This window comes from Mustelus asterias, chromosome 3 (assembly GCF_964213995.1).
Source record: "Mustelus asterias chromosome 3, sMusAst1.hap1.1, whole genome shotgun sequence".
Classification (NCBI taxonomy): Eukaryota; Metazoa; Chordata; class Chondrichthyes; order Carcharhiniformes; family Triakidae; genus Mustelus; species Mustelus asterias.
Window position 1 is genome coordinate 77,317,576 of NC_135803.1, and position 27,368 is coordinate 77,344,943.

Sequence of the window (27,368 nt, forward strand, 5' to 3'; positions counted from 1 at the left end):
ACTCTCCACACTATCCACAACACCTCCAACCTTTGTGTCATCAGCAAACTTACCAACCCATCCCTCCACTTCCTCATCCAGGTCATTTATAAAAATCACAAAGAGTAAGGGTCCCAGAACAGATCCCTGGGCACTCCACTGGTGACCGGCCTCCATGCAGAATATGACCCATCTATAACCACTCTTTGCCTTCTGTGGGCAAACCAGTTCTGGATCCACAAAGCAATGTCCCCTTAGATCCCATGCCCCCTCACTTTCTTAATAAGCCTTGCATGGGGCATCTTATCAAATGCCTTGCTGAAGTCCATATACATTACATCTACTGCTCTTTCTTCATCAATGTGTTTAGTCACATCCTCAAAAAATTCAATCAGGCTCGTAAGGCATGATTTCGTAAGCCCTATTTCTATTCTCCCGTTTTCTCCCCATAACCGTGCACATTCTTCCTTTTCAGATAACAATCCAATTCCTTTTTGAATGTCTCCATTGACCTGCCTCCACCACTTTCAGGTAGTGCATTCCAGACCATAACCACTCGCTGCGTGAGAAAGATGCTTTTTACGTTACTTGTATTTCTTTTATGAATCGCTTTAAATTTGTGCCCTTTATTCTTGATCCTTCCGTGAGTGGAAACAGATTCTCCCCATCTATTTAGTCAAGATCCCCTCATGATTTTGAATACCTGTATCAAATCTCCTCTCAACCTTTTTTCCTCAAAGGAAAACAGTTCTAACTTTTCCAATCTATCTTTATGACTGAAGTTCCTCATCCCTGGAACTGTTCTCATGAATTTTTTCTGCACTCTCTCCAAAACCTTCACATCCTTCCTGAAGTGCAGCACCCAGAGCTGAGGTCTAACAAGTTCAAACAACTTATACAATCCAAGATAACCCCCTTGCTCTTGTACTCTATGCCCCTATTGAGAAAGTTCAGGGTATTGTATGCTTTAACTGCTCTCTCCACCTGTCCTGCCACCTTCAACGAGGTCCATCTGCTCCAGCACCCCCATTAGAATTGTACCCTTTATTTTATATTGTCTCTCCATGTTCTTCCTATCAAAATTAATCACTTCAAACTTCTCCATGTTGAATTTCATCTGCCACCTATCTGCCTATTCCACCAACTTGTCTATGTCCTTTTGAAGCTCTACACTGTCTTCCTCACAGTTCACAATACTTCCAAGTTTTTAATCATCCGTCCACTTTGAAGTTGTGCCCTGCACACCATTAATGTATATCAGGAAAAGCAAGAAGTATGATAATCAGCCTGCTAACCTTTCAAACAATCACCTACAATTCCCCAAAGTGAAAAAAAGTGTGGAGGTACAAAACAATGTTAAACTCAAGTTAATCAGGTGGAATATACAAATTGAAAGTAGTTGGAAGAAATCTCAGCATTGTTGTGCTGGCAGCTCACTTCAAATATGGGTTTCATTGAAATCTGTTGAAATTTTTCACAAATGCTTTGAGTCAGCTAACTTGACTCTCTCATGGTGACGGATTGCTACTATAATTCTACTCTCAGCTGGGGCTACATGTGTAGAACACTTGTTTCTAAATCTGAAAGTTGTGCATTTGAGTCTCACTCCAGAAACTTAAGCACAACATCAAGATTAATACTCTATTGTAATACTGAGCAAGTACTGAACTGTAGGAGATGCCAACCTTCAACTGATATTAAACCAACCGCTATCTGCCCTTTCAGGTGGATGTAAAAGATCCCATGGCCAATATTTCAAAGAACAGGTGAATTAATCAGAACTTTCAGCTCGATATTTAACCTCAGCCAACATCAATAAAACATCGGGTCATTTATCTTAGTGTTGCTTGTGAGGCTTTAGTGCGTTTTAAATTGGTTGCTATGTTATAGCAATGAATAGGCTTCAAAAATATTTTACTGGCTGCAATGGATATCCTTGGGCCTTTTCTTGAAAAAGGACATCTGGCATTCAAGGAACTGCATTTTTGAGTGAATCCACCCAAGAGAACAGACAGGGATTTGGTGTCGGCGCTCCTTCAGCACTGCACTGGAGTGTCAGGCCAGATGTTGGTGCTCCCTCAGTACTGCACTTTACATTGCTTTAAATTTATGCCCCCTCATTCTTGATCCTTCCATGAGTGGGAACAAATTCTCCCCATCTATTTAGCCAAGAACCCCATGATTTTGAATATCTGTATCAAATCTCCTCTCAGCCTTTTCTCAAAGGAAAACAGTTCTAACGTTACTTTCTTTTACTCCCTCAGTACTGCACTTACCTGTCCCACAGGGAGTGTCTTAATCAGAAATCTGCAATTCAGGATTCTCACAGATGATGGAAGAGTAGGGGAAGGCCGAACAGAAGATCCCCCCCCCCCCCCCCACCCCCCGGGCAGGAGGCGGTTTGGGGACCTCTTTCTATCTGCTCCAATGGTCGCTCTGGTAATCTCCACTGTTCTTTTGGATCAGAAGGCTTTACTCAGCTTCCCATCTTATTTTTCAGTATTACTTACTTTTACTTGCCAACAGTGGCTACATCAAAATGTCTTTTTTTTTTACTCTTAACCTCCTCCTTGGTACTGAAAGCAGAGGCAGAATTTTACTAGTTTCTGGACTGTAATCTGGGAAGCAGAGGGTGAAGCAGTGGGAGGCATTTTGCTAGAGGTGGGCACCTATCAGCAGAAGGGTTGAACTGCTGGCATTTCCCCATTGGGGAAGCTGCAGGCTTAATGGAAGCAGCCAGTATGTACAGCTAGCCCAAGGGCTCTCTGAGCTGGAGGCTCAAAGGAAGCTGAAGACCTCCATTGCCCCAACCATATCTCCAGCAGGGTTTTCTCTGTGAACCTATGAACCACAATCTCACCACCCTCCTCTCCCCCCCCCCCCCCCCCCCCGCTCCCCTGCAAACCAATTTCCCATTTATTTTTACTTACCTGAGGGTACCACCATTTTGGTTTCCTGTGCACCTGTGGTCCACATCGGTACCAATGGCATAGGCAGAAAGAGGGATGTCGTCCTGCAGTCAGAGTTTAGGGAGGTAGGAAGGAACCTAGCAATCAGAGCCTCAAAAGCAATAATCGCTAGATTACTCCCTGAAAACACGAGTGCAGAAATAGAAGGATAGAGCAGATGAATGCATGGCTGGAGAGATGTTGCAGGAGGGAGGGCTTCAGATTCCTGGGGCACTGGGATTAGTTTTGGGAAGAATAGGATTTGTACAGGCTGGATGGGTTGCACCTTAGCAGAGCAGGGATGTATTTCCCTTTGAGGAAATTTGCTAGTGCTATTGGGACAGTTTAAACTAGCTTGTAAATGGTGTGAAACTATGGAGCTAATTTCAGAGATGAATACCAATGTGCACAGGCAGTTGGGAGAAACAGATAGTACTAGAGTAGGAAATAGTTAGCTATTAGGTGGTGTCTAATAAGAGGAATGTGATAAAGTCTAAATTAGGAGTACTGTGGACATGTGCACACAAGGAGTGTGATAAATTAGGTTCATCTTAGTAAGGGGATGCAGAGGAGACTGCCGGAGACAGTCAGGATTTTCTGCTCCCCCACCCCTTCCTCCCCTCCCCATGGCGTGTTTGCCAGTGGTGATGGCTTACCATTGGTCACTGGGAGGATCTGCCAGTCCCACTGAGGTCTACAGCATTTTGCGTGCTTTGCCCATCCTGCCACTGGGGAGCCCAATGTGGGGTGTTGCCTTTGGCAAGAGCAGAAGATCCCGCTGGCAGGAAAGACTGGAATGTGTAGCTGCAGTTGTAAATTTGGTTCACATCTTAAGTTCTGGTAAGTTTTTCCTCAAGTTCAAATTTGTATTAAGACACTGAACTTAGAAACTTCAAGTTATAGTTTTGATGCACCCTACTTGAGCATCAAGCTTACATGGTTACCAAATGGCTCAGGTCCTTTTGATGAGATTGCCAATAAGACCCATATTATAGCATGTAGAAATGTAAGAAGCCTAGTGTATATACTGACCAGTGAAGGTAGACTTGCAGTGGACAGTAGCAGATAACCCACTGGCAGGTTTCTCAACAGTGTGTCGAGGAAACACAGCTCATTGAACTGCTCCATTTCAAATGGTGAACTTGAGCATAGGATGGAGCCCTCTGAAGTTTGTACGGAAATTCTTAAAGACAACTGTGGATTCAAATAAAGCAAACATATTTACGTACTGGAAACATACAAGGCTTAGGATGTTAGGTGTGTGATTCCATCAAAGACATGTTTCTCGAGAAACCAATGTTTAGGAGAGCAGGACTAGAGGGGATCCCAAGGCAACATCATAATACTATCTATTTGGACATACATGGTGTCATTAAAATTGAGCTCAACTGCACGGGTTGCTGAGTTCATTAGTTCTACGAATACGACAGGGCATCTCTTCAGCAATGCTTAGGTGTTAACTACTTCATCAGCAAGCTCAGCTAGGAGTGGCACATCAAAGTCTCTACGTAAGCAGACATGTCTTCAAAGCACACAGAGTAAATGGGCAGAGGAGACCTCACCTGGATGCGAGGTAGATTGAGTGTGTAATTGGGAATCTGGAAGAGGGTGCTGTCTTTTTCAACCTCTAAGTAGTTGTAAAGGTCGCAAGTTGCTTCTCAGAAATAGAGGGTAACCTAGAGACAGCAATGAGAGTTTGGAGCGCTGGGGAGTGGGGAGCTAGTCTGTGGATTCAGATTCCAAAGAAAAAAAATGAAGTGTAGCAAACAGAAAAGGTAAGTGATTGATTGATTGCTGAGCATTTTCTCTTTTTCACTTATCTAAGCTAAGGGCGGCACGGTAGCAGTGGTGAGCACTGCTGCTTCACAGCTTCAGGGACCTGGGTTCGATTCCCAGCTTGGGTCACTGTCTGTGTGGAGTTTGCACAGTCTCCTTGTGTCTGCGTGGGTTTCCTCCGGGTGCTCCGGTTTTCTCCCACAGACCAAAGATGTGCGGGTTAGGTTGATTGGCTATGCTAAAATTGCCCCTTAGTGTCCTGGGATGCGTAGATTAGAGGGATTAGTGGGTAAAATATGTAGGGATATGGGGGTAGGGCCTGGGTGGGATTGTGGTCGGTGCAGACTCAATGGGCCGAATGGCCTCTTTCTGTACTGTTTCTATGATTTCTAAGCTATGAAACTTTAATCAAGGTAAATATAATTTCAATTAAAATCATAAAAATATAAGCACAGAATGTGAATGAAGCAAGATTAATTAATAACCTCATAGTAAACAATGACATCAAGTAGGGCGGCACGGTAGCACAGTGGTTAGCACTGCTGCTTCACAGCTCCAGGGTTCGATTCCCGGCTCGGGTCACTGTCTGTGTGGAGTTTGCACATTCTCCTCGTGTCTGCGTGGGTTTCCTCCGGGTGCTCTGGTTTCCTCCCAGTCCAAAGATGTGCGGGTTAGGTTGATTGGCCAGGTTAAAAATTGCCCCTTAGAGTCCTGGGATGTGTAGGTTAGAGGGATTAGCGGGTAAATATGTGGGGGTAGGGCCTGGGTGGGATTGTGGTCAATGCAGACTCAATGGGCCGAATGGCCTCCTTCTGCACTGTAGGGTTTCTATGATTTCTATGAAGGCAACAGTGATCATAACATGAAAGAATTTCACATTCGGTTGGAGGGTGAAATAGTGGGTCTTAAGTTTAAATAAATTCAATTAAAGGGGATAAGGACAAATTTGGCTGAAGTGAACTGGTAAAATAGGTTAACAGGACAGTTGAGTAACAGTGGCAGATATTTAATAACTGTCAGCAAAGATATAAGACTACGAAAAGGATGCACCTTCCCTGGTTAACTGAACAGTTGAGGACTCTGGGTCTGTGCTCGTTGGAGTTTAGAAGGATGAGGGGGAACCTTATTGAAACTTACAGGATACCTCGAGGCCTGGATAGAGTGGACGTGGAGAGGACGTTTCTACTTGTAGGAAAAACTAGAACCAGAGGGCACAACCTCAGGCTAAAGGGATGATCCTTTAAAACAGAGATGAGGAGGAATTTCTTCAGCCAGAGAGTGGTGAATCTGTGGAACTCTTTGCTGCAGAAGGCTGTGGAGGCCAGGTCATTAAGATAGAGATAGATAGGTTCTTGATTGATAAAGGGGATTAGGGGTTATGGGGGAGAAGGCAGGAGAATGGGGAATGAGAAAAAAAAATCAGCCATGATTGAATGGCAGAGCAGACTCAATGGGCCGAATGGCCTGATTCTGCTTCTGTGTCTTATGGTCTGATGAAGTAGTTTACAATAGAATCAAATGAAAAAAAAAGGTGTACAATATTGTGTAATTAGTGGTTGGTTAAAAGATTGGAGAGATTTTAGAAATCAGCAAAAAATTGCTAAAAAACTGGAGGGAAAAATTAGTGTACGAGAAAAGGCCATCGAGAAATATAAAAACAGTTTGTATAAGTTTAAAAGAAAAGGAAAAACGTAACTAGAGAGTGTTTGCCACTTAGAGAGTCTGGGGGATAATGGAAAACATAGAAATGACAGAGGTGTTGAACAGATATTTTGCATCCGTCAGAAGGTGCAATAAACATCTGAAGAATACTTGAAAATTGAGAGATGAAAGGGAGGAAGGAACTTAACACAATCACAAGTGCTAGGGAAAGGTGCTGGGAAAACTTCGAGCTAAAGGCTGACAAGTCCCTGGATCTGATGGCTTTCATTCTAGGGTCCCATAAGAAATGGCTGGAGAATTAGTATTTGTGATCTTCCAAACTTCCCTGGATTCTGGAAAGGACAAGCAACTTTGAAACTGCTAATGTAACACTGTTTCAAGAAAGGAGACAAAAAGCAGGGAACTATAGGCCAGTTAGCCTGACGTTTGTCATTGGGAAAATGCTAGAATCCATAATTAAGGACATAGCAAAACATTTAGAAAATCACAATACAATCAGTCAACATGGTTTTGTGGAACTGAAATGTTTGATAAATTTAGTGTTCTTTGAAGCACTATTTAATAGACAAGGTAGATAAAGGGGAATCTGTGAATGGTATATTTGGATTTCCAAAAGGCATTGGGAAGGTGTCATCCCATCATTTGTCATTACACAAAATAAGCGTTTGTGGTGTAGCAGGGAACATATGAGCATGGATAGAGGGTTCGTTGGCTAACGGAAAGCAGAGTAGGAATAAATTAGCCATTTTTGGGTTGGAAAGCTGTTAATAGTGGAGTGTCACAGATATCGGTGCTGGGGCCTCAACTATTTAGAATCTATATCAATGACTTGAAGGGACAAATGTGTCATAGTTAAAACTTGCTTAAAATACAAAGTAGGAAAGTGTTATGATCCCAGCTGATGTTACTACTGTACAAATCAGATTCCAGAGTGAAACCTGACTTGATAGATCCAAACTTTCTTGTAGCAAGTGGGAGGAAAGGAGCTGAACAAATTTGCAGGAGTCTGATCAACTTTTAACACAAAGAATAAACTGTATTAAGCACTGCTGCCTCACAGCATCAGGGATTCGGGTTCGATTCCCGGCTTGGGTCACTGTCTCTGTGGAGTCTACACATTCTCCCTATGTCTGTATGAATTTCTTCTGGGTGCTCTAGTTTCCCCTCAGTCCGAAAGATGTGCTAGATAGGTGCATTAGCTATGCTAAATTCTCCGAGTGTACCCAAACAGGCACTGGTGTAGTGACTAGGGGATTTTCACAGTAATTCATTGATGTAAGCCTACTTGTGACATTAAACAAATAAATAAACTTAAAGAAAAATGAATTATTTTATCCTATATATAAAAGGTTGGAAAGATCTGGAGAAACCAAAGGAACTTAACTCTGGCTTTAATATTGACTGCTATGGACTCCCACGATTAAGTCCTTGTCAGGAACAAAGTGAGGACTTAATAAGATTTTGAGGGGACTTGCCAAGGTGGATGCTGGACGCTTTCACTTGAGGAAAATCAAGAACTAGCAGAAAGAGTTTTTAAAAAAGGGTATCCCATTTAATACTGAAATAGAGATTTTTTTTTTTGTTGAGCGATTATTCTGTGGAATTCTCTTGCCAAGGTGGCGGCACGGTAATAGAGGGTCAAAAATCTAGAACTCCTTCCCAACAGCACTGTGAGTGTAATTACGCCAAAGGCTTACATTGGTTCAAGGTGGCATCTCACCATCACCTTCTCAAAGATAATTAGGGATTTTTTATTACAAATACGTTATTACAAAACAAGTGCAAATATTCAAAGAACAAATATGAAAGATACATTACAAATGGCTAACACCATCCATTTATCAATAACCTACAATTACTACCTTCTATTTAGGAAGGGTTCATTGTCGGTTATAGTTTTCCAGGGCATTGCCCTCTAAATACACCTCAATTTACAAATCGTAATTTATAAATCTATAAGCATTAGTACAACACAGCAAACAGTACACAACAAAAATATACATTGAAGCATATCTGTTGCCCTCCAGGGCTTTTTTTTTCAATAAATGCTGGCTTAACCAGCAACACACAACTCGTAAATGAATAAATCTGCAGCTTCAGTCAAGACCATTAGATTTTTGATCAACAAGTGAGTCAGAAGCTATGGGGATCTTGTAGTCAGGAAGTGAAAGAGGCCACAATCAGATCTGCATCATTGTGGATCAGACAGGAAAGAAAGGAAGATACAGTATTGATTGAACAAACTGTAGTGCTGGAGAGGATGTCCCAGGGGGATCAAGGACAGGATCTCTTTAGGTAGAAAAAAACCATAATTACTCCAGTAATTAAACAGGACATAGAGTACAAAAGCAAGAAAGCTATATGGTCAACTTGTATAAAATGCAAATTTTGCTTTGGTACAATGAGGGGAGAATGTGCATCATTTAGCCCCATTTTCTCAACAAAATGGCCAATCGCTTACATTCACTACTGGTACCCAGAATATGAGACTTTAAGCAGGCCCCTTTCAATAAACAAATTTATTAGATTATTATAGATCAAAACTTTGCAAATATTTGTTAACACAATTGTAATCTGGAAGTATAACTATCTATCCCAAAAACTTTCCCCAGCGCACAAATCTCTGCAGAGATGGGCTTGAAACGACAACTGTTATAAAGGATAAAATTGACACGGTCTTGATGCTATCGGTCCCTCATGTGAAGACAGACTGTTGGTCCCAGTGGATTCGGGGAGTTCTCAGCAATGGGACTTTGCCATGAAGAATGATATATATCTGGAATGCACGGAGTGTGAGGAGTTAAGATGTTTACCTGGCAGGGATGAAACCCTTTGGCTAAGATCAAACATGAGATCAGCTGTAATGGCTATTCTTGTCAGCTTTGATCTGTCCCTTCTGTGGGAAGCATTGGATTAAATTTGAATTGTTTTTGGAGCAAGCAATGAGAAGGATTAAGGGATTGCCCTGTCCACTCTGTGCATTGACTTTAAATGCAGAACAGAATAAATTTTGTATATGAACATATGGATTAGAAGCAGGCCACTCCTGCAAAAATGGACAATCTCACATTTTCCCACATCATACTCCACATTTGCCAGATCTTTGCCCACTCACTTAACTTGTATTCCTTTGTAACCTCCTTATATTCTCTTTATAATTTATTTATCTTTTGTATCTCAACAAATTGAGCAACCATACCTCTACCCAAGTCATTTTATTTAAAAATTGTAAAAAGTTCAAGGCCCCAAACTGATGCAATCTTAGCTTTCAAGATAGACTTGCAACATTATCTGAAGAGGAGAAAATGTGAATCTATTGGGGGAAGAGCACATTAGAACGGGCAGGGGCACTAGTTGAATTGCTCCTGCGTGATACAAGAAGCCACATAGCCTCCTGTACTGTAACTATTCAATATGTTTGGTGTCGAAGTTTACATGCAGGTACAGCAAGCAATTAGGAAGATAAATTGTATATCAAACTTTTATTGCAAAGGAGTACATGGATAAGGAAATCTTATTACAATTGTCTAGGGCTTTCGTTAAACCAGAATACCGTTTTGTTCCCTCTACCCAAGCCTAGTTTTTAAGTGCAGTTTCACTAAATTAATTCCAAGGATGAGGGGGCTACTGTACGAAGGAGATCGAGTAGATAATTTTCTAATTAAAGAGGAATGAGATGCAAACTCTTAACACAAAATTCTTGGAGAGAATTTATCATACTAATAGGACAAGAGGCTATGGAGAGTCGAGAACCAGAGGGCATTCTCTAGGGATAAGGGATCGGCCACTGAGGACTGAGATGAACACTTTTTCTTCAGGGAATTGAGGATCTTTGCAATTATCCAACCCGCAGCATTTGGGATGCTCACTCAGGGACTAACACAGTTTTGGGCATTAAACGGATCCAGCAAGAAAATACACAAAATAGACGTTCACCCATTAAGTTACTGACCGACAAAACAGTCGTGAGGGGCCGGATGGCCTACTCCTCTTATATCACAAGCGAATGCAAGATATCCCCTTCCAGGTGCGCATGCAGCCTATGTTTAGTATGCTGTCCTAGCTCTAATATCCTGCACATTCAGCCAATCGCCTCAAGAATCTCATTACACAAATGAGGGGCCAAATCAGCAGATACATCTTAATTTGTATGTGCCCAGTTCAGTGTTTTTCAATGCATAAGCGCACACAATTCATTAAATGTTTAATGATCATCCTTCAAAAAGTACAATAGCAGATCTTAGGACAGACTCAAATACAGACTATAACAGGGAAGGAAGCAGCAACAGATGAGTGAGGTTAAAAAAGATTAACACTGATTTAAGTACATGGCATGCTTTCAGGAATCAAATTAAAACATAAACCAGCAATTAGGTATGGCCACTAGCTCATCAGCTCTGGATCTCGAGCAGATACCAGTCCAGATTCCAAGTCACCTCACTCTTCAACAGGACATCAGACGATGCCTCATACTAACTGGCAGCTCATACACACGGTTGGTGCAATAAAGTGTCCTTCAGTGTTTGGCCTCAAGTCAGGTTTGTGGTAGGTTGGCAGGATAGACATGGTGGCAGAAATGGCAGACTTTATTCTGTATTATCTGGTCCAACGTGGCGTTTGCTTGCAACTATCACAGCTTCAACCCTCCTGCAGGCTGACTCCCTGTAAAAGCACAGGCAACTGACCACTATGCAACCACAAGAGGGTGTGTTTCCAGCCATCGCCAATTATTCATTTAACCATACTGTGCCCAGCAGGAGACACGAGCAATGTTTCTTGGGGACAGAATATTCACCAGCAGCTCACCACCTACCCACCGTTCACCTCTGCTCCCAAGTGACTGAGATGTACCCAACACGGCCTGGAATTGCAACAGAACCTCAGGTGATCTGTCTGGCTGTACACCTGTCTAAGCAATGGTGATGAAACAGGTGCGACTGAGCAGTGGTGTTGTACCAGCACTGTCGGACCGAGACAAGTGCAATGCTTAATGGGAAACCCAGCAATTGCTCCAGTCTCCGCCTCTCAACACTGGCTAGTCTTTGACATGGAAAAGGGAGACAGAGAAGAGTAGAGGAAGGAGAAAGATAGGGGACAAGTTGTGGGAGTGGGTAACAGATGAGCAAAGGAGAGACAACGCAGTTGTTTCGAATCAGCGGAAGCAACCCACAGTCAATGAGCTCTCCAAATAGTGCTTACATTACGTGGTATCCAAGGCCCACATGAGATTCTCACCTCTTGTGTGTAGGCCGGGACAAGTGCAATATCAATCCAAATGTAAATACTGCTGCCCATCCCAACCTTCACAAAACAGGGAATCAGCATCCCAAAGTCTTCTCAGCTTCTCGCTCGCACGTCTTCCTCGGGTTTCTCAGATCAGCCTCAAGGCTCGAAAACATAGGCCAGTGGCTCCAATTAAACAGGTGGCAAGAGCCTTGGACTCAATTGTTCATTACAATGGAAGGAGTACAACCTGTGTTTTCACACTTGGGATTTGTTAGCAAATGTATGAGTTATTTTAATACAGTTGACCAGAAAATGGCCCTATTTGCCAGCATGCCCGTTCCACTTTCCAGACCAAATTAGCACTAATTCTGTTGCGGTGCTTCCCAAGGTCACTGTGGAACAACCAGGACAGACCAAAATCCCATTGCTGTAGGGAAACATTGGGCAAGCATTCACACATTCTCCTTCACCTTTCCAAACCTCCCTAGCATCACCGCACAAATGTTTCAATGCACAAACTTGTTTCTTCCAGCAAGGAGACCAATTTTGATAAACATACAAGTCACATGGAAAACATCACTGGTTTGTTCTCGAGACACATCTGGTTCAATCTTCAGCCTCTGCAACTCCACAAATATGTACAGTACGCCTGGTTTTGCTTGAGATTGGACTGATACTCACCCAGCCAGGTGCATGTGGGATTGTCGCCATTGCTGACGCAGTCAGTTTTGCGTGGATTTGCACAGCAATGCGGATCACTAACTGACTGCAAAGCCAGCAAAACTAACTGCGAGTCGGCACCATCTAAGCACTGGTTCTTGACACCAAAGGTTCATTGTCCAATTTTGGAGAGAAGCGGGGAGGAAGGGGGAGGAGAGAAAGACAAGTAGGAACCCTGGCTCTAATAACACTACCAAATAAACCTGTTGGACTTTAACCTGCTGTTGTTAAAACTCTTACTGTCTAATAACACTGGAGCAAGGGCCCCAGTTTTCTTTTAGCCATGACTGCCCAGACAAGAGACCAAACACAGCTCCCACCTCTCCCTTCTACATTGATCCAAAGCAAATCACAAACATGCACCCGGGCCTAGGGTACAAAGAAAAGCTTTCCCATTAGCTGACAGTATAATGACTATTTGACATGGATTTACGGTATTGAAAAAGAGATACGGGATGGGAACGAGACAGGAATTCTTTAAAGCTCAGCAAGACGCCTGGAACCCACTGCCTGTGAGGACAGTAGAAAGCGCAGCCAATGATTTCAAAGGGAAGTTGGATGGGGTTGGAGTAAAATAAATTTGCTGGGCTACAGGGATAAATGTGGGGCATGGGATTGACAGGATTGCTCCAGAGACCAGTCTGGAATCAGAATCTTTGCACCACAATGACTATGATGACCATGTGTCAAGATTTCAACAGGGAATGAGAATTGATGGATTCCAGCAAGCCCCACCTCAGATGTCTTCCTATAGAGCAGTAGCGCCAAGGCAAGATCAGCAATGAAGTAGGAACCCTGGCTCTAGTAACACTGGAGCAAGGGCCACAGTTTTCTTTTAGATATTACTGCCCAGACAAGGAGTAGCTAAACTAGGGAACTGACAATAAGATCAAGGTTAGCCAAACCTTTTGCCTTCAGAGATCCACAAATAAAATTTAAATCCAACAATTCTGAGAGATTTTCACCTGTGCTGCTGCTAACAGACTTCCAAAGCTCTGATTTAACATTTGCCAGGGTGCCTAGACCAGCCCTCCCCAAACCTCTTGGTTCACAAAATTAGGAACATAGAACATTCAGCCATTCAGCCCCTTTGGCATGTTCCAGAATTCAGTTGGATCAAGCCGGATCAGTAGTTCAGCTTGCTTTCAACCCCCACCCCTTGGTCCCAACATCCAAAGATCCGAGAGCTGATTGTGGAACTGACTGTCATGAGTTTATCCAAGGTTAGATCTCAGACCTAACTGACCAGGCCTGCTGTTCAGCCATCACAAAGACATCAGGATTCCAGTCAACCCAAGGTGGTCCAGGCGTATGTATTCAAGCAGCGCTGAAAGTGATTGTTCTGCAGTAGATACCAATGCCACTACCTGCACTACAAGCACTTTTGGGCTGCGTGGACACAGCCCTCCTCCATTTCAAGATGGCAAGAGGAGTTGTTGGCGTTATTAGGGGGTTTTAAGCTCTTGTATCAGGCACCAAACCTCCTTCCCCCTTCACCCAGCAGTATGCCAAAGAATTTCTCTTCCCTCCCTCAAACGACCCACTGGATGTGATCACGTCAGCAAGAGATGGCGAATTTTGAGTTTTACCAATGGGATGAAGCAAACACCACGGGGGACAAGGCCGACAACTGTGGAACTTGCTGCTACCCTCGCAACTTCTCCGCAGGACATAAAAAAAACACGATTGTTTTCCTTCCATTAGTAACCAATGTGATTTAGATCTGCATGCAAGCAGGATTTACTAAGGGGATACGGCTACTCTGTGCAAGAACATAAAACAACATTAAAAGCAAAAGAAACCCAATAGCTGTGGCAGGCCAGGGAACAGCATGGCCGATGGTTCCAGAGTCCAAGGTTTGGCAGGCTGCTTTAAATTCCCAAGCAGCATTTTCTTTTTGTCCTCCCTGTCAAATAAAGACAAATTAAAACCTCTGTCTGACACTGAGAATTGTTAAGTGTGGTGAAATGACATGCTCCCCATTTAAATTATCATGCGTCACCAACACTTGCAGGTCATTTATAGAGGTAATAGATTGTCCCTTCATCACAAATCCATCCCAATCCTGGTGGACAAAGCACCCCCCTCCTGCATCAGTGTGACATTTTCCCATTTCACACCCTATGACCCCTGTCAGATTGCCAACTTATGTATCCACCAACGGACATGTGAAACACAGCTAATTTGAGTGGGTGGGGAGAGAATGGAGCACACGACAATACCTACACAATGATGGGCGGGATCCTTGAAGGAAAAAACACCTGGACTTCTCTAATTAGCATGAATTCATCCACCTATGCTGGGGGAGGGGGGGGAAAGAAGAAGAGGCTGTTGCTGTACATCTTCACTGGTTAAAAAAAATGCAATCTATTCCAACAAAATAGAGCACTGTTTCATAGCTTGAATCTGCATTCAAAATGGAGGCTAGGTCAAAGGGTATTTTCCTTTATTTCCTGTCAGCAATTGGGCACAACAGTGCTTGAAGTGTAAATAGTGTAGCTAGGATTCACTCTACACTACCTACCACTATTTGCACTTTGGCACTCCAGACCCAGAATAAAACATTTATCTCCTCCGCCACCATCCAAAAAAGCCCCCAAAAATGAAAATGTCAATTCCAGTAAGTCCACACCTGTATCAGTCAGCTTAAAAACTAGATTAACCACTTAACAAAAGGGCAAGTGACCAACTCCATGAGGTTATTTATAGATTCATGGTTTGCTTCACAGTTACAGAATTCATGAAATATTAAAGCATGCATTTGAATAGACATTACATAAACACAATACAGTAGATCACAAACATGTCTGTCTTTGGATGATCTTAACTCAGCTTCTCCCAAACGTCTCCATCCATTCTGTACTTCGATACTCACCGAGACTGTTTTCTTCAGTATTTCTGATCATTTTTCCTAATGCTAGTAAAACAGCCAAAACTAAATTCCTTAAGTGGTATTAATTTCTAAAATTGTACCCTTCCAACACCCCACCGTTCTATTTTTTTGAATACTTATTGAAGCAAGACATCTTTGAACGGCGAAGTTGGCACGTCAACCTCAAACAAACAGTGCCTTTGAGCTGGTGAATCCAATCATTCAACAGTCTAAACCATGAGCAGTGATTGACTGAACAGGGGCTTTGCCGCCATTGTTTCGAGATTTCCCCTTTCCAATTCCTTCTTCAGCTTCCGACTTTATTCAACCAGCTTTCACATTCAACCACATTTCGATAGAGACGATGTAGCAAAGAGGTGGGAACAGCAGGGGGAGCATGAAACAGGAAGGAGACACAAGAAAAACAAACAAGCCCAGAGCAAAACTGTGGAGTTTCGCGAGGAGATAAAGGAAAACAGACCAATGCTTTGTGGGGGGAAAAAAAATGATTTTCTCACACACAAGATTGCTCTTCCTTCCCCTGGGTCCCACAGGAAACAACTGCTGCCAGCAAGTGGTCAGCCACAAGTCAGGGAAGTGGAGGAGAATCCAGAAAGAGGCAGGAAGTTATAGCCAGTGTTGTATGCAGGTTTTCACCAAGTCAAGGTGTCGAAGATTGGACATTCAGAAGGCAGCTGGAGACTCCGAGGCACTAGACACCTGTGCCAGCCTGCAAACCATGTCTCTTCATTCTAAATGGATTTGAGTTCAGAAGTAGGGATGATTTATTGCAATTATACAGGGTTTTGGTGAGACCACACATTGAGTATTGATTGCAGTTTTGGTGTCCCTACCTAAGAAAGCATATATTTACCATAGAGGGAGTGCAGCGGAGGTTCACTAGGAGTTGGCAGGATTGTCCTATGAGGAGACATTGGTTTGACTGGGCTGATTCACTGGAATTTAGAATGATGAAAGGAGATCTGATTGAAACATTAAATTCTAATAGGGATGGACAGACCAGATGCAGGATTTTTTCCCTGGTTGGGGAATCTAGAACCAAGGACGCAGTCTCAGGGTAGACCATTCAGGACTGAGATGAGGAGAAACTTCTTCATTCAAGTGGTTGAACTTGTGGAATTCTCTCCCACAGAAGGGTGTGAAGGCCAAGAATCTGAATGCATTCAAGAGATGGATAACGTTTTTTAGATTTTAAAAGGCATCAAGGGGTATGGGGAGAAAGTAGGATTATGGCAAAGAGACAGAGTATCAGCCATGATCATACTGAATGGCAGCATAGGCTCAAACCTCCTGCTCCTAGGTTCCATGTTTCTTCAATCGTTGAGTGTCAAGTGAAGGCACTGCTCCAGAGTCAGAGTGGACAAGGTCACTTGAAGCTGCCCCAAGCTTGACAACCTCAAGTCTACACTGCATTGCAAGCCCAGAGAATCATTCATGTTCTTCTCCCTCAGTGTTTACACTTTAGCAACCGTAGGCACTGCTGCCAGCCCAATAATCCCGGATGCTAGGAGAATAACTGTAGGAGGAAGCCGGCCGTGGGTGGGGCCAGGACAGGGATACATAGCAATCGAGGAAAATAAATTTACTTTAATGGCATGGCTTGTTTTTAATTTAAAAAAGTAACATTCATAATATGGGCATCACTGGCTAAACCAATCTTTATTGCCCGCATCAGTTAACTGGAGGTACTTTATTGGCCACTAGGAGGGGAATTGAGAGTCAAACATGGTGGTGTGGAACTGGAGTCATATAATCGGTCAATCTGGGTAAGGAGAGCAGGTTTCCTTTCCTACAAGGACACTGAAGATCCAGTTGGGTTTTTAACCACAATCAGTGAGTGCTTCATGGACACTTTTACTGATATCGGTTTTTTTTACTTCAGATATTTTATAAACTGAAGTCAAAACGCCAAGGTAGGATTTCAAGGTTCTCTGGATTATTAGCCAATATGTCTGGCTTACAAGCCCAGTGTCACAGTCACTATGTTATCTCAGCATTCATTAGCTTCCGTCGAGGCTTAAAAATCAGCATCCTTGATGATGGTGATCAAAAAGATGGAGACAAACTATACATTGAAGGGGGCGGGGGAAAGAGTATGGGAATACAGAACACACTATACATATACACAGACTCTCACACAATCATTGGGAGCTTGCAATCTGAGAGGGGCTGGAGCTTCAGGGAAGATGGTGTGTACAAGGAGTACGTTAAGTGCTTACACTGCAGTAGAAGACCTCATCACTACCTGCACTGTCAGCACTTTGGCACTACTTGGACAGATGGCCGCACAATAGTTTCCATGGCAACGCATTCCTCCAGAGGCCCACCGAACCTTCCAGTAAATCACAGGCCTTTCAATACATTTGTGGAAAAAACACCATACTATACTACACTGGGACAGGAGGTAGAAGGGTCAGCAAGACACATTAAATGAAAGGTACCATTCAAAAAAAATGTCTATATTGGGAGAGAACATAGTGCAGACTCCAAAAATGGCATAGCTTGAACCATTAGCAGAGTACAGCAAGGTCAGCCACAGTTCTTCCAGATTTCTAATTTAATCATTCCCAAAGAAATATCTGAAAGAATGTCACAGTACCACATATAATCCTCTTCCCCACTTCCATCCACCCACTGGCCTCTCCATCCAATTGGATACCTAGACAGGAAGTGTTGGCACATAATTCTAACTATGGCATAGTTGGATCCACTCTCGTGTAAATGCCATTTGCACACAATCAGTAGCTGGCACTGGACCAGGATGAGGAGCAGAAACCTCCACCGATTCTTTTTAATAGCAGGGAGACACGGTGGCCAGTTGTGCCACTCTAACGGAGATTGATAATGCAGCATAAACCGGGAATTGATCAAAAGCTTGCAAGTAAAAGTATACACTCCTGGTAAAGTCACTGACCTGTTAACCAACTTTATTTATGAGACAGATCCGCAGCTATTAATTTTGTAGGATGTGCGAAGTCAGAAATAAAGCTCCGAGGGACTAGCCTGTATAAGTGTACAAGCACTCATCCCACAATTTGAAACTGAATGGGTTAATACAGCCACCAACAACCTGCAGATACATACGAGCTGGGTAGTATCGGAGGTCTGCTCCATTAAAACCAAAATTAACTAATAAACCCCTGACTCACAAGTTTGAGGCCTAGATAATGTTAGAGAGCTTTTCTGTCATGATAGCAGTACCTCAGTGGGTTTCACTCTCACCTCCAGAGTCAGAAGTTGCACGTTCAAGACCCACTCCAGAAAATGGAACGTGTAATCTTGGCTGACACTCATGTGGGGCGGAGTAAGTGTTCAACTGTCAAGAGGCACTGCCTTTTGGGATTTGATGTGAAACTAAAGTCCCATCTGCCCTGTCACATGGATGTGAAAGATCCCATGGTATTATCTGAAGGGGAACAGGGCCATTCCCCCTCTCTTTCTGGCCAGTGGCGACACAGTAGCACAGTGGTTAGCCCTGCTACCTCACAGTATCAGTGACCCGGGTTCAATTGCGGCTTTCTCCATGTCTGCATGGGTTTCCTCCGAGTGCTCCGATCTCCTTCCACACGATGTGCAGATTAGATGGATTAGCCATGGTCAATGCGAGGGTTATGGGGATTCGATGGGTGGGCGGGCCTGGGGACGATGTTCTTTCAGAGAGTCAGTGCAGACTCAAAAAGGGCCAAATGGCCTCCTTATGCACTGTAGGGGTTGTATGAAATCCTAAACCAACGTCAGGACAATGGAGGATTCTGCTCATTATGACACTGCTGTGTGCGTGTGGCACCTTGTGGTGTACAAATTAGCTGCCCAATTTTCCCAACGCTTCAACAGTGACCACATTTCAAAAGTACTTCTACTGTTAAGTGAAGAGCTTTGGAGGTTCAGACTGTGAAAAATGATATATGGAGTTCTCTCATTTGAAACAGTCAAAAGACTCCAAGTTCCATAAAAGAGATTATATCTTTTTGCATTAGTTCATTTTTTGAACAGTCACAATCTCCTGAAACCCATTGGAAAAGAGGGGGACGGGGGAGGGGGGGAAAACGGGGCAGAAGAGAAATCTAAGCAGAACAAACTTTACGCATTTATGGGAGAGAGAAAAAAAAAATCACTGACTATTCAGTTTGGTCAGTAAGCTGTTAAAAGATGCCTCTGTGCAGCTGGCTGTTCAATCAGTCCAAGTACCCATCTGTCCTGTGGATAAAACATCTGCAGGGAGTACGGATAACCTCCACCCCCACCCCCACAAGAGGTCACGACCCTTCTCAGGATACGCCGATCCCAGGCCTGCCTGGTGAAACCATCCCTCATTGACTGCATCGGTAGATTGCCAATTGGGACAGAGCTCTTCCCCCAGCTCGTATCAGCGCAGCACTGAGCTCTGCCATGGTTCTCACGCTTGGAAAAAGGGAAGGAGAGGGGCAGATTCGACTGATCCCATTCTCCATTGTGTACCTGACCACCCCCACCCCCGGCCCCTCAGTAACCTCGCCACCCTGACCCCAACAAAGGCTACTCGGGCGGCATCAATCACCGTTGTCATGCAGATTAATGCGGCGTGCATTCTTGGGCCCGTCAAAATTCAATGGAGCCTTCAGGGTCACTGCCCTCTCCCCTCAGGTAGGGGTCTTCAGTGATTAAGCTCTATAGAGGGGCTTACAGATGGCCAATAAAAGCAGACATTTAACAATAGACCGTCAAGGATTCAGCTAGAGAAAGAAATCCCACCCCCACTCCACCCAAAAATAAGACAATTGGTTATTCTCAAATCAAACAGGGTAAGGAGTTCAGACAATGCCCAAATCTCAGGGAGGGCAAGCTGTGATACCTCAAATGAACGATCGTTCTTTCGATGCAAACGTTCAGATCCCAGGGTTTTAGTCCTTAACCTTTAATTTTGGGTCAGAAAATTATGTGTGGAAAAAGGAAATAAATTTCTATATGTCTCCCAAGACCTCGGGACACCCCAAGGCACCTTAAAACCAACAAAATATTTATTGAAATGTAGTCACTGTTAGAATGTAGGCAGAAGGGTCATTTTGCACACAACAAGCTCCCAAAAATGGCAACAAGACAGGACAACCTTCTCATCCCAAGAGAATGGGCCTATACCCTGTGGTGTTTAGAATAAGAAGGGACCCCATTGAAACATAGAGCGAAGTGGACAGATGCCAAGAGGCCTTTCAACTGGCTGAGTAATCTAGAACGGGGGCATAGTCACAGGAGAAGATGCTGAACATTAGTGCTACGATGAGGAGAAATTTCTTCACTTGAAGGGCTGTCAATCTTGAGATCCTGTGCCCCAGAAAGCTGTGAAAGTTCAGTTGACAAGCGTATTGAAGGCCAAGGCGGATATATTTTTGGACAAAAGGCGGCACGGTAACACAGTGGTTAGCACTGCTGCTTCACAGCTCCAGGGACCTGGGTTCGATTCCCGGCTTGGGTCCCTGTCTGTTTGGAGTTTGCACATTCTCCTCGTGTCTGCGTGGGTTTCCTCCGGGTGCTCTGGTTTCCTCCCACAGTCCAAAGATGTGCGGGTTAGGTTGATTGGCCATGATAAAATTGCCCCTGTGTGTCCCGGGATGCGTAGGTTAGAGGGATTAGTGGGTAAATATGTAGGGATATGGGGGTAGGGCCTGGGCGGGATAGTGGTCGGTGCAGACTCGATGGACTGAATGGCCTCTTTCTGTGCTGTAGGGTTTCTAAATCCAAGTTTAATGTAAAAAAGCCAATCAAGAGATTTGGGGACAGGATGAGAAAGGGGAGTTAAGATAGAAGATCAGCCATGGTGTTCTGAAACGTGAAGCAGGTGCGAGAGGCTGAGTGGCCTACTCCTGCTCCAATTCCATACAAAACTAATGTGTGGATAATCTGTCTTGGTGATAATTGTTGAGAACTAGACATTGACCATGCCCCTCCTCTTCTTTGAATAGCATGTTGGGACTTTTTTTAATATCCATCAAGAGGGCAGCTGGCGATGCAGTTTAAGCTTCATCTGAAAGAGGGCACCGCCAATGGTGCAGCACTCCCAGAATCCTGCATTGGTACATCTGTCCGGATTGCCTGCTCATGTCTCATGAGTGGGATCTGAACCCTCACCTGTCTCTATGATTTGATGATGGATGGGGGCTGGGTGGTGACTGTTAGTAAACTGCAGGGGCTGGGTTTAAATGGAGCACACTGCAGATCAAGACCATCAACAGGCGGGCCGCCATTTTTTATTCTCTGGTCAAGAGGGACCAACATGTTGGAAGCAAATCATTGACTCATATTGAATCACAGAATGGAGAATCATAGAAATCCTACAGTGCAAAAGGCCATTCGGCCCATCAAGCCTGCACTAACAATAATCCCACCAAGGCCCTATCCCCGTAACCCCATGTATTTACCTTACTCGTCCCCCTGACACTAAGATGCAATTTACCATGGCCAATCCACCTAACCAGCACAGCTCTGGACTATGGGAGGAAACTGGAGCACCTGGACGAAACCCACAGAGACACGGGGAGAACATGCAAACTCCACACAGACAGTGAATAGAACCTGTGTGCCTGATGCTTTGAGGCAGCAATGCTAACCACTGTGCTGCCTCATGGAAGGAGGCAGCCATTTGTCTTCTGCTCCAGCTCACCACTCCCCAGCTTTTTGCCCCGTTCCACGGATTAGTTTTTTCCTCTTCAGGCAATTATCCAATTCTCTTTTGAAAGCCCCAAGTAAATCTACCGTCATCAAATTACCAGGCAGTGAGTTCCAGATCCTAACCACTCACTGCGCAAAAACCTTGTTTTTCCTCAAGTCACACATTGCTGCTTTTACCAACCAGGGGACAGGACACAATCAGATCAATATTTGGCTTTGAATGATAGAGGGAGTTGTTCTTCAAACAGGTGCCAGACAAGCAGGTTAATCCTGACACAAGGCCAGTCCGTGCATGGGCACATACGAGGGCATCACATTCGGACCCCATTCTCATGCCTTTGTCATCTCAAGCACGTGTTACTGTATAGGTTGCATGATGCTCCCACCCTAGGACCCCCCCATCCCAGGAGCACTCCAGCTAGCTCAAGCAATCAAGCTGCAAAGAGAGTCAATCCAGTAACTTTTGCCCTTTTCGTCAGTAATGATCCCTTCACTCACTATGGGGGGGGGGGGGGGGGGGAGGAGAAGAGGAGGAGATGTGTGAGGAAGAACAGGGTAAGTGGAGCAGAATTGAGGAAGGGGGTCAGAGAGGTGGAGGAGGAACAATGAGGAAAGTTACTCATCTATACTTACCTTTGAAAACGGGATAAATGGGCCACACACATTGTTCAAATCCAGAATTCCATTCAACCAGTTTCAGTTTTAAAAATTTACTATGAATTGATGGCGATTTTGGGAGCTGGTGATCTGGAGTGCTTATTCAATGTTGCTTCCGAAGCCTGTGAACACAAGCAGACGGTGTTTAAAATAAACCACCAGCATTGTTACACTGCAGTCACTTCTCAATCTTTGCTGCTAATACTCCTGCAATATCCAAACACTGGAGCATTCACTCAGAGCGCACAAATACTTACAAGAAATGAGTGTATAATTCCCATTAAACAATTCCCAGGCCAGTCCCTGCAAATCCAGTGGGAACTCTGGCTTTGTTTTCCAAAAGAGCGCACTCAACTCCTAACTGCAGCATACTCCACATTAATACATTGTACACATCACACAACAGACAGCCTGTACACACACACACACACACACACACAGAGACAGGCCATTCATTCCAGGAAAGAACTGGAGTCAGCGTGAGCTATTACAGCCACAGGAGAAGATTCCAGGCCACCTCATTAGGCCACTCAAAACCCAAACTGCTTCCAGTTCCCCCCTCATCACCCACTCATATTTCAACATGGTGCAATGGTGGATATGCAACACACCCACACATCACCCCTTTGAAGCATTGTTGGGGGCGGGGTGGGGTGGGGGGGGGGGGGGGGGGGGGAGCGGTTTAGAATCAATCCTTCAGCAGGTGCAAATGCTCAACTCTTGCATTTCAGTTAACACAGGGATATGAGCAGTGGGCCTAGTACGGTGATGAAACAAAGCAAGCAGCACAATAAATATGTCCCATGGTGTTAAAATGTACGTACTTGCACCATTATAAATGGCAGGACAGCCCAACGATGACATTGGTACGAGCGCAGGCATTTAGCACGTTTCAGTCTCAGCAACCTGCACATTCAGCCCAACAGCCAGTTCACCCTGGACGTGCTTGCAATCCTTTCAACACATCTCAAAACCAGAAGCCTCCAACTTGCAGCATGACAATTATAAAGTTCCTGAGCCTTGACATCCTAGCCCTTGAAAGCTGGATACTCCAGTCCTATTTCATCATTAAATTTCTGACACAATGGGGTGAATTTTATTGTCCTGCCTGCCAGAAATTGGGGCGGGTGAGAGGCAGACCACGGAAAGGTCTGTTGGCCTTGGGTGGGATTACCGGGTTTAGGGGCGAGCACAGCCGGAAAATCCCGCCCAACGTCTTATAGAAATTGTGGGGGTCTGGAGATTTGAAAAGATGCGCAGAGTTCCCAGTTGCTGGATAAGTCTGTACCACAGTGCAAGTATTATCTGATATATACAGAAAGTATAGGGATTCTGGATATGAACTTCAATCTGATTGCAGTCTTTTTGAAACCCTGATGCAAAATTGGTCCCAAGAGTCACAGAATACAACCATGAATGTGAACCTCCATGAAAAGGCCTGGAGGACCAAGATAGCTGGGCTAGTAAGCTCCCATCCACTTTGACTCAGCGCTCACCTCAGAGAAACTGACTGGTTCAGGCCTGAGCATGCAGTGCAGTACTGAGGGAGAGCTGCACTGTCAAGAGATTTAGGCAAAATGTTAAGCCAGACTGGATGTAAAAGATCCACTGGGATTATGGGAACAACAAGGATGGAGCTCAAGGCATTCTCATATTAACCAGCCAACCAACCTTGCTGCAACAGACGAGTGATCAATAAGGCTCAAGCAATTCAAATAAAACTCAATTTTAATTACTTACTCGCAGTTTCAAGTGTGGCAACATCCTTACTTGCAAACCATGAATTAGAGTCCATTGAGCAAAAGAAAACTCGGCTCCAAGGCTGGTGGAGTGCACCTTCAGCATGCCTCAAACTCCCAATGAACATTATTGATGGTTACCGCTGCTATCACCCTGGCAAACAACACAGGATGCAATAGCCGCACACACAAAGACAAAGATACCCATGCACACAGAAACATATGGGGATTTATTTTTAAGTTGTTCACAGGGTGTGAATTGCTCTCATGAATCTTTGCAGTAAATGTCATGCAATTATATCTACACAGCTAGGGAGGGAGTTCCAGGATTTTGACCCAGCGACAATAAAGGAACGGTGATATTGTTCCAAATCAGGATGGTGAGTGACTTGGAGCGGAACTTGTAGGTGATGCAGCTGCGGCCCTCAGTCTTCCAGGTGGTAACAGGTTGTGGATTTGGAAGGTGTTGTTGAAGGAAGCTTGGTGTACAGTGATAGTATCTGTAGATTGGTAACCCAGGAGGCCCAGGTTAATGATCTGGGGACATTCAAATTGCATCATGGAAGCTGTGGAATTTAAACCCAATTAATTTTTAAAAATTTGGAATTGAAAGCTAGTCTCAGTAATATTGACCATGAAACTACTAATTGTTATAAAAACCCATCTGGTTCACTAATGCTCTCTAGCAAAAGGAAATCTGCCACCCTTACCTAGTCTGGTCTACATAGCTGACTTGTAACTGCCCTTTGCAATGGCCTAGCAAGCCACTCAATTCCAGGGCAATTAGGGATGTACAACAAATACTGTGGGTTTGTTAACCCTGATGCAAAATTGGTCCCAAGAGTCACAGAATACAACCATGAATGTGAACCTCCATGAAAAGGCCTGGAGGACAATGTAGCTCAAATAATAGTAAAAAAAGATTTTTTTTTAATACACTCTACTGACAGTCAGCTCCTCCATACACTACGCCAAGCATGGAAGCAGGAACGAGAGAAAGTTGATCTCCCCACCTAGGGGGAAGCAGTCCCCGAAATTCCCAGGCACCTTCAGCACAACAAACGTGTACATAACACAAGAGCAAGTGAAAGCAAGTTTATGTGATGGAAGTTTGAAACAAAAATAGATGTCCAATGAATGAATGGGAGGGGAGAGAAAAATACCCACCACACACACGGGAGCTTTCCTTGGATTTGGGACACTGGGCGCTCAGGGAGGAGGCTGAGGCAAGTAAGGCAGGAGCAAAACTCTATCTGCCAATCAGCCCTGAAGATGGCCCTGAACAGAAAGAACCAACTGTGCTGAGCTAGAATAGCAGACAGCAGAGATAAAAAAACAGGCCACAAGGTCTCTCCGCAGCTTTAGCTCTGATTAAACCCAGCTCAACAACGCATAGCATCCTCCACCCTTGTTACTGCCTTTGCACGGGCCAGTTTATCAATGGACTTTCATAGCAAGCTGCTTAGTGACCAGGACATTCACTTTTACCCACTTAAAAACCAAGTGGCGGCAGCATTAGGAGACCCCTGACTGGGAAGAGTCGCTTGGCTGATGGTTTGCCTTCTTAGTGTGTTAACACGCTCGAGTGCACAAGCTCATTTCCATCCTGCCAAACTGGGTGCATTTCTACTGATCTTTAAGCTGGGCTGCTCAGTGTAACTGGGAAATCCCTCCACCAAAACTTAACAGTACAATCATTAACACTGACTGCAATCCTGTCAAAGAGCAAAACCACCACCATTCAAGTCAGCAGGGTAGCACAGTGGTTATCGCTGCTGCCTCACAGCGCCAGGGACCCAGGTTCAATTCCTGGCTTGGGTCACTGCCTATGCGGAGTCAGCACATTCTCCCCGTGCCTATGTGGGTTTCCTCCGGGTGCTCCAGTTTCCTCCCACAGTCCAAAAGACGTGGGGTTAGGTGCACTGGCCATGCTAAATTCTCCCTCAGTGTACCCGAACAGGGACCAGAGTGTGGCGACATGGGGATTTTCACAGTAACTTCATTGCAGTGCAAGCCTACTTGTGACACTAATAAATTAACTTTAAAAACTTAATTTATAACCACATGGATTATGGATGCTGGTGCACTTTTGTTACCCAACATTAGTGCCAACCATTGCCAGGCCCACAAAACCCAGCAATGTGCCGTATAAGACAGCCTCAAGATGACCCTTACTGTGGAAGGGTAGAAATAAAAATGAGGATGACATCAATGGATTTTCTTTAAAAAATAGCCACACTGCCTCGCATGTACAATTTACTTGGATCCAGCTTAATTAATTACAGTAGAATGCATCATTCAAAATAAACTGCCAATGTGCATGGTCTTTTCATTTTTGTGATATATCCCACACATTGCAATTGCCAACTGCAAGAGGCTGGAGGCTATTGAAAACCTTAAATTCAAAATGGTGGCTCACACTCACCCGATTAGGCAGCCATTTCACTACAGCCTGGGCTCAACTCCCACACTGTCACGGACGTTTATCTCAAACACATTCACCTCCCACCCAAAACTAAAATTACCAACATTAATTTGCAAGATGGAGAGAATTCACCAGCAGGACCCTGCTGATATATGTATCAATATTTTGTGTATGGCTTCTTCCATGTACAGGCACCAATATTCCACACACCAGCTGATTCACTTCAGTCCAGCATCCCAAGTTTCTCACACGATTCTCTTGATTCATCACTGCAAATTGGTCTGTGGCAGACTTGGAACCAGGAACCTGTGCTAGAATGCCCACACAACTTGGGAGGGCAGAATTTACAATATGGTCAAAGGAAAGTTTTTCACTGTTTCAAGTGGATCCCGTGTGGAAATTTCATTACGCAGCACTGCAATCTTCAGTACACTGGATCATATAGACTTGCACTTTATGACAACGGGTATACTTTTCTCACACTTCCCCAAATAGATGGTTTATGCCTCTCCTGGTAGCACCATCCCCAATGGGGAATATTTCATTTTTAATAAACACAATTAAAACGCTTCTCCCATAATTATTCCCCCATTTTCACTTTTCATCATAGTACTCACACTGTGTGCGATAGCACACCAAGTCTCTGCTCTGGATAGGGTATCAGATAGCACACACATTTCCTCAACGGCTAGGCTTGGGAG

General features: G+C 44.2%; 1 long non-coding RNA gene across 1 annotated transcript in view; it reads right to left on the reverse strand.

Annotated features, from left to right (window-relative positions):
- Positions 1 to 7,900: 7,900 nt before the first annotated feature.
- The window catches only part of LOC144491435 (uncharacterized), a 30,969-nt gene continuing 11,501 nt past the window's right edge, over positions 7,901 to 27,368 (reverse strand). Inside the window, exons 3-4 of the long non-coding RNA XR_013497444.1 lie at positions 22,480 to 22,625; positions 7,901 to 9,141 (exon numbers count right to left, since the gene is read on the reverse strand). This is a non-coding gene — a long non-coding RNA (uncharacterized LOC144491435). The remainder of the gene's footprint in view (positions 9,142 to 22,479; positions 22,626 to 27,368) is intronic.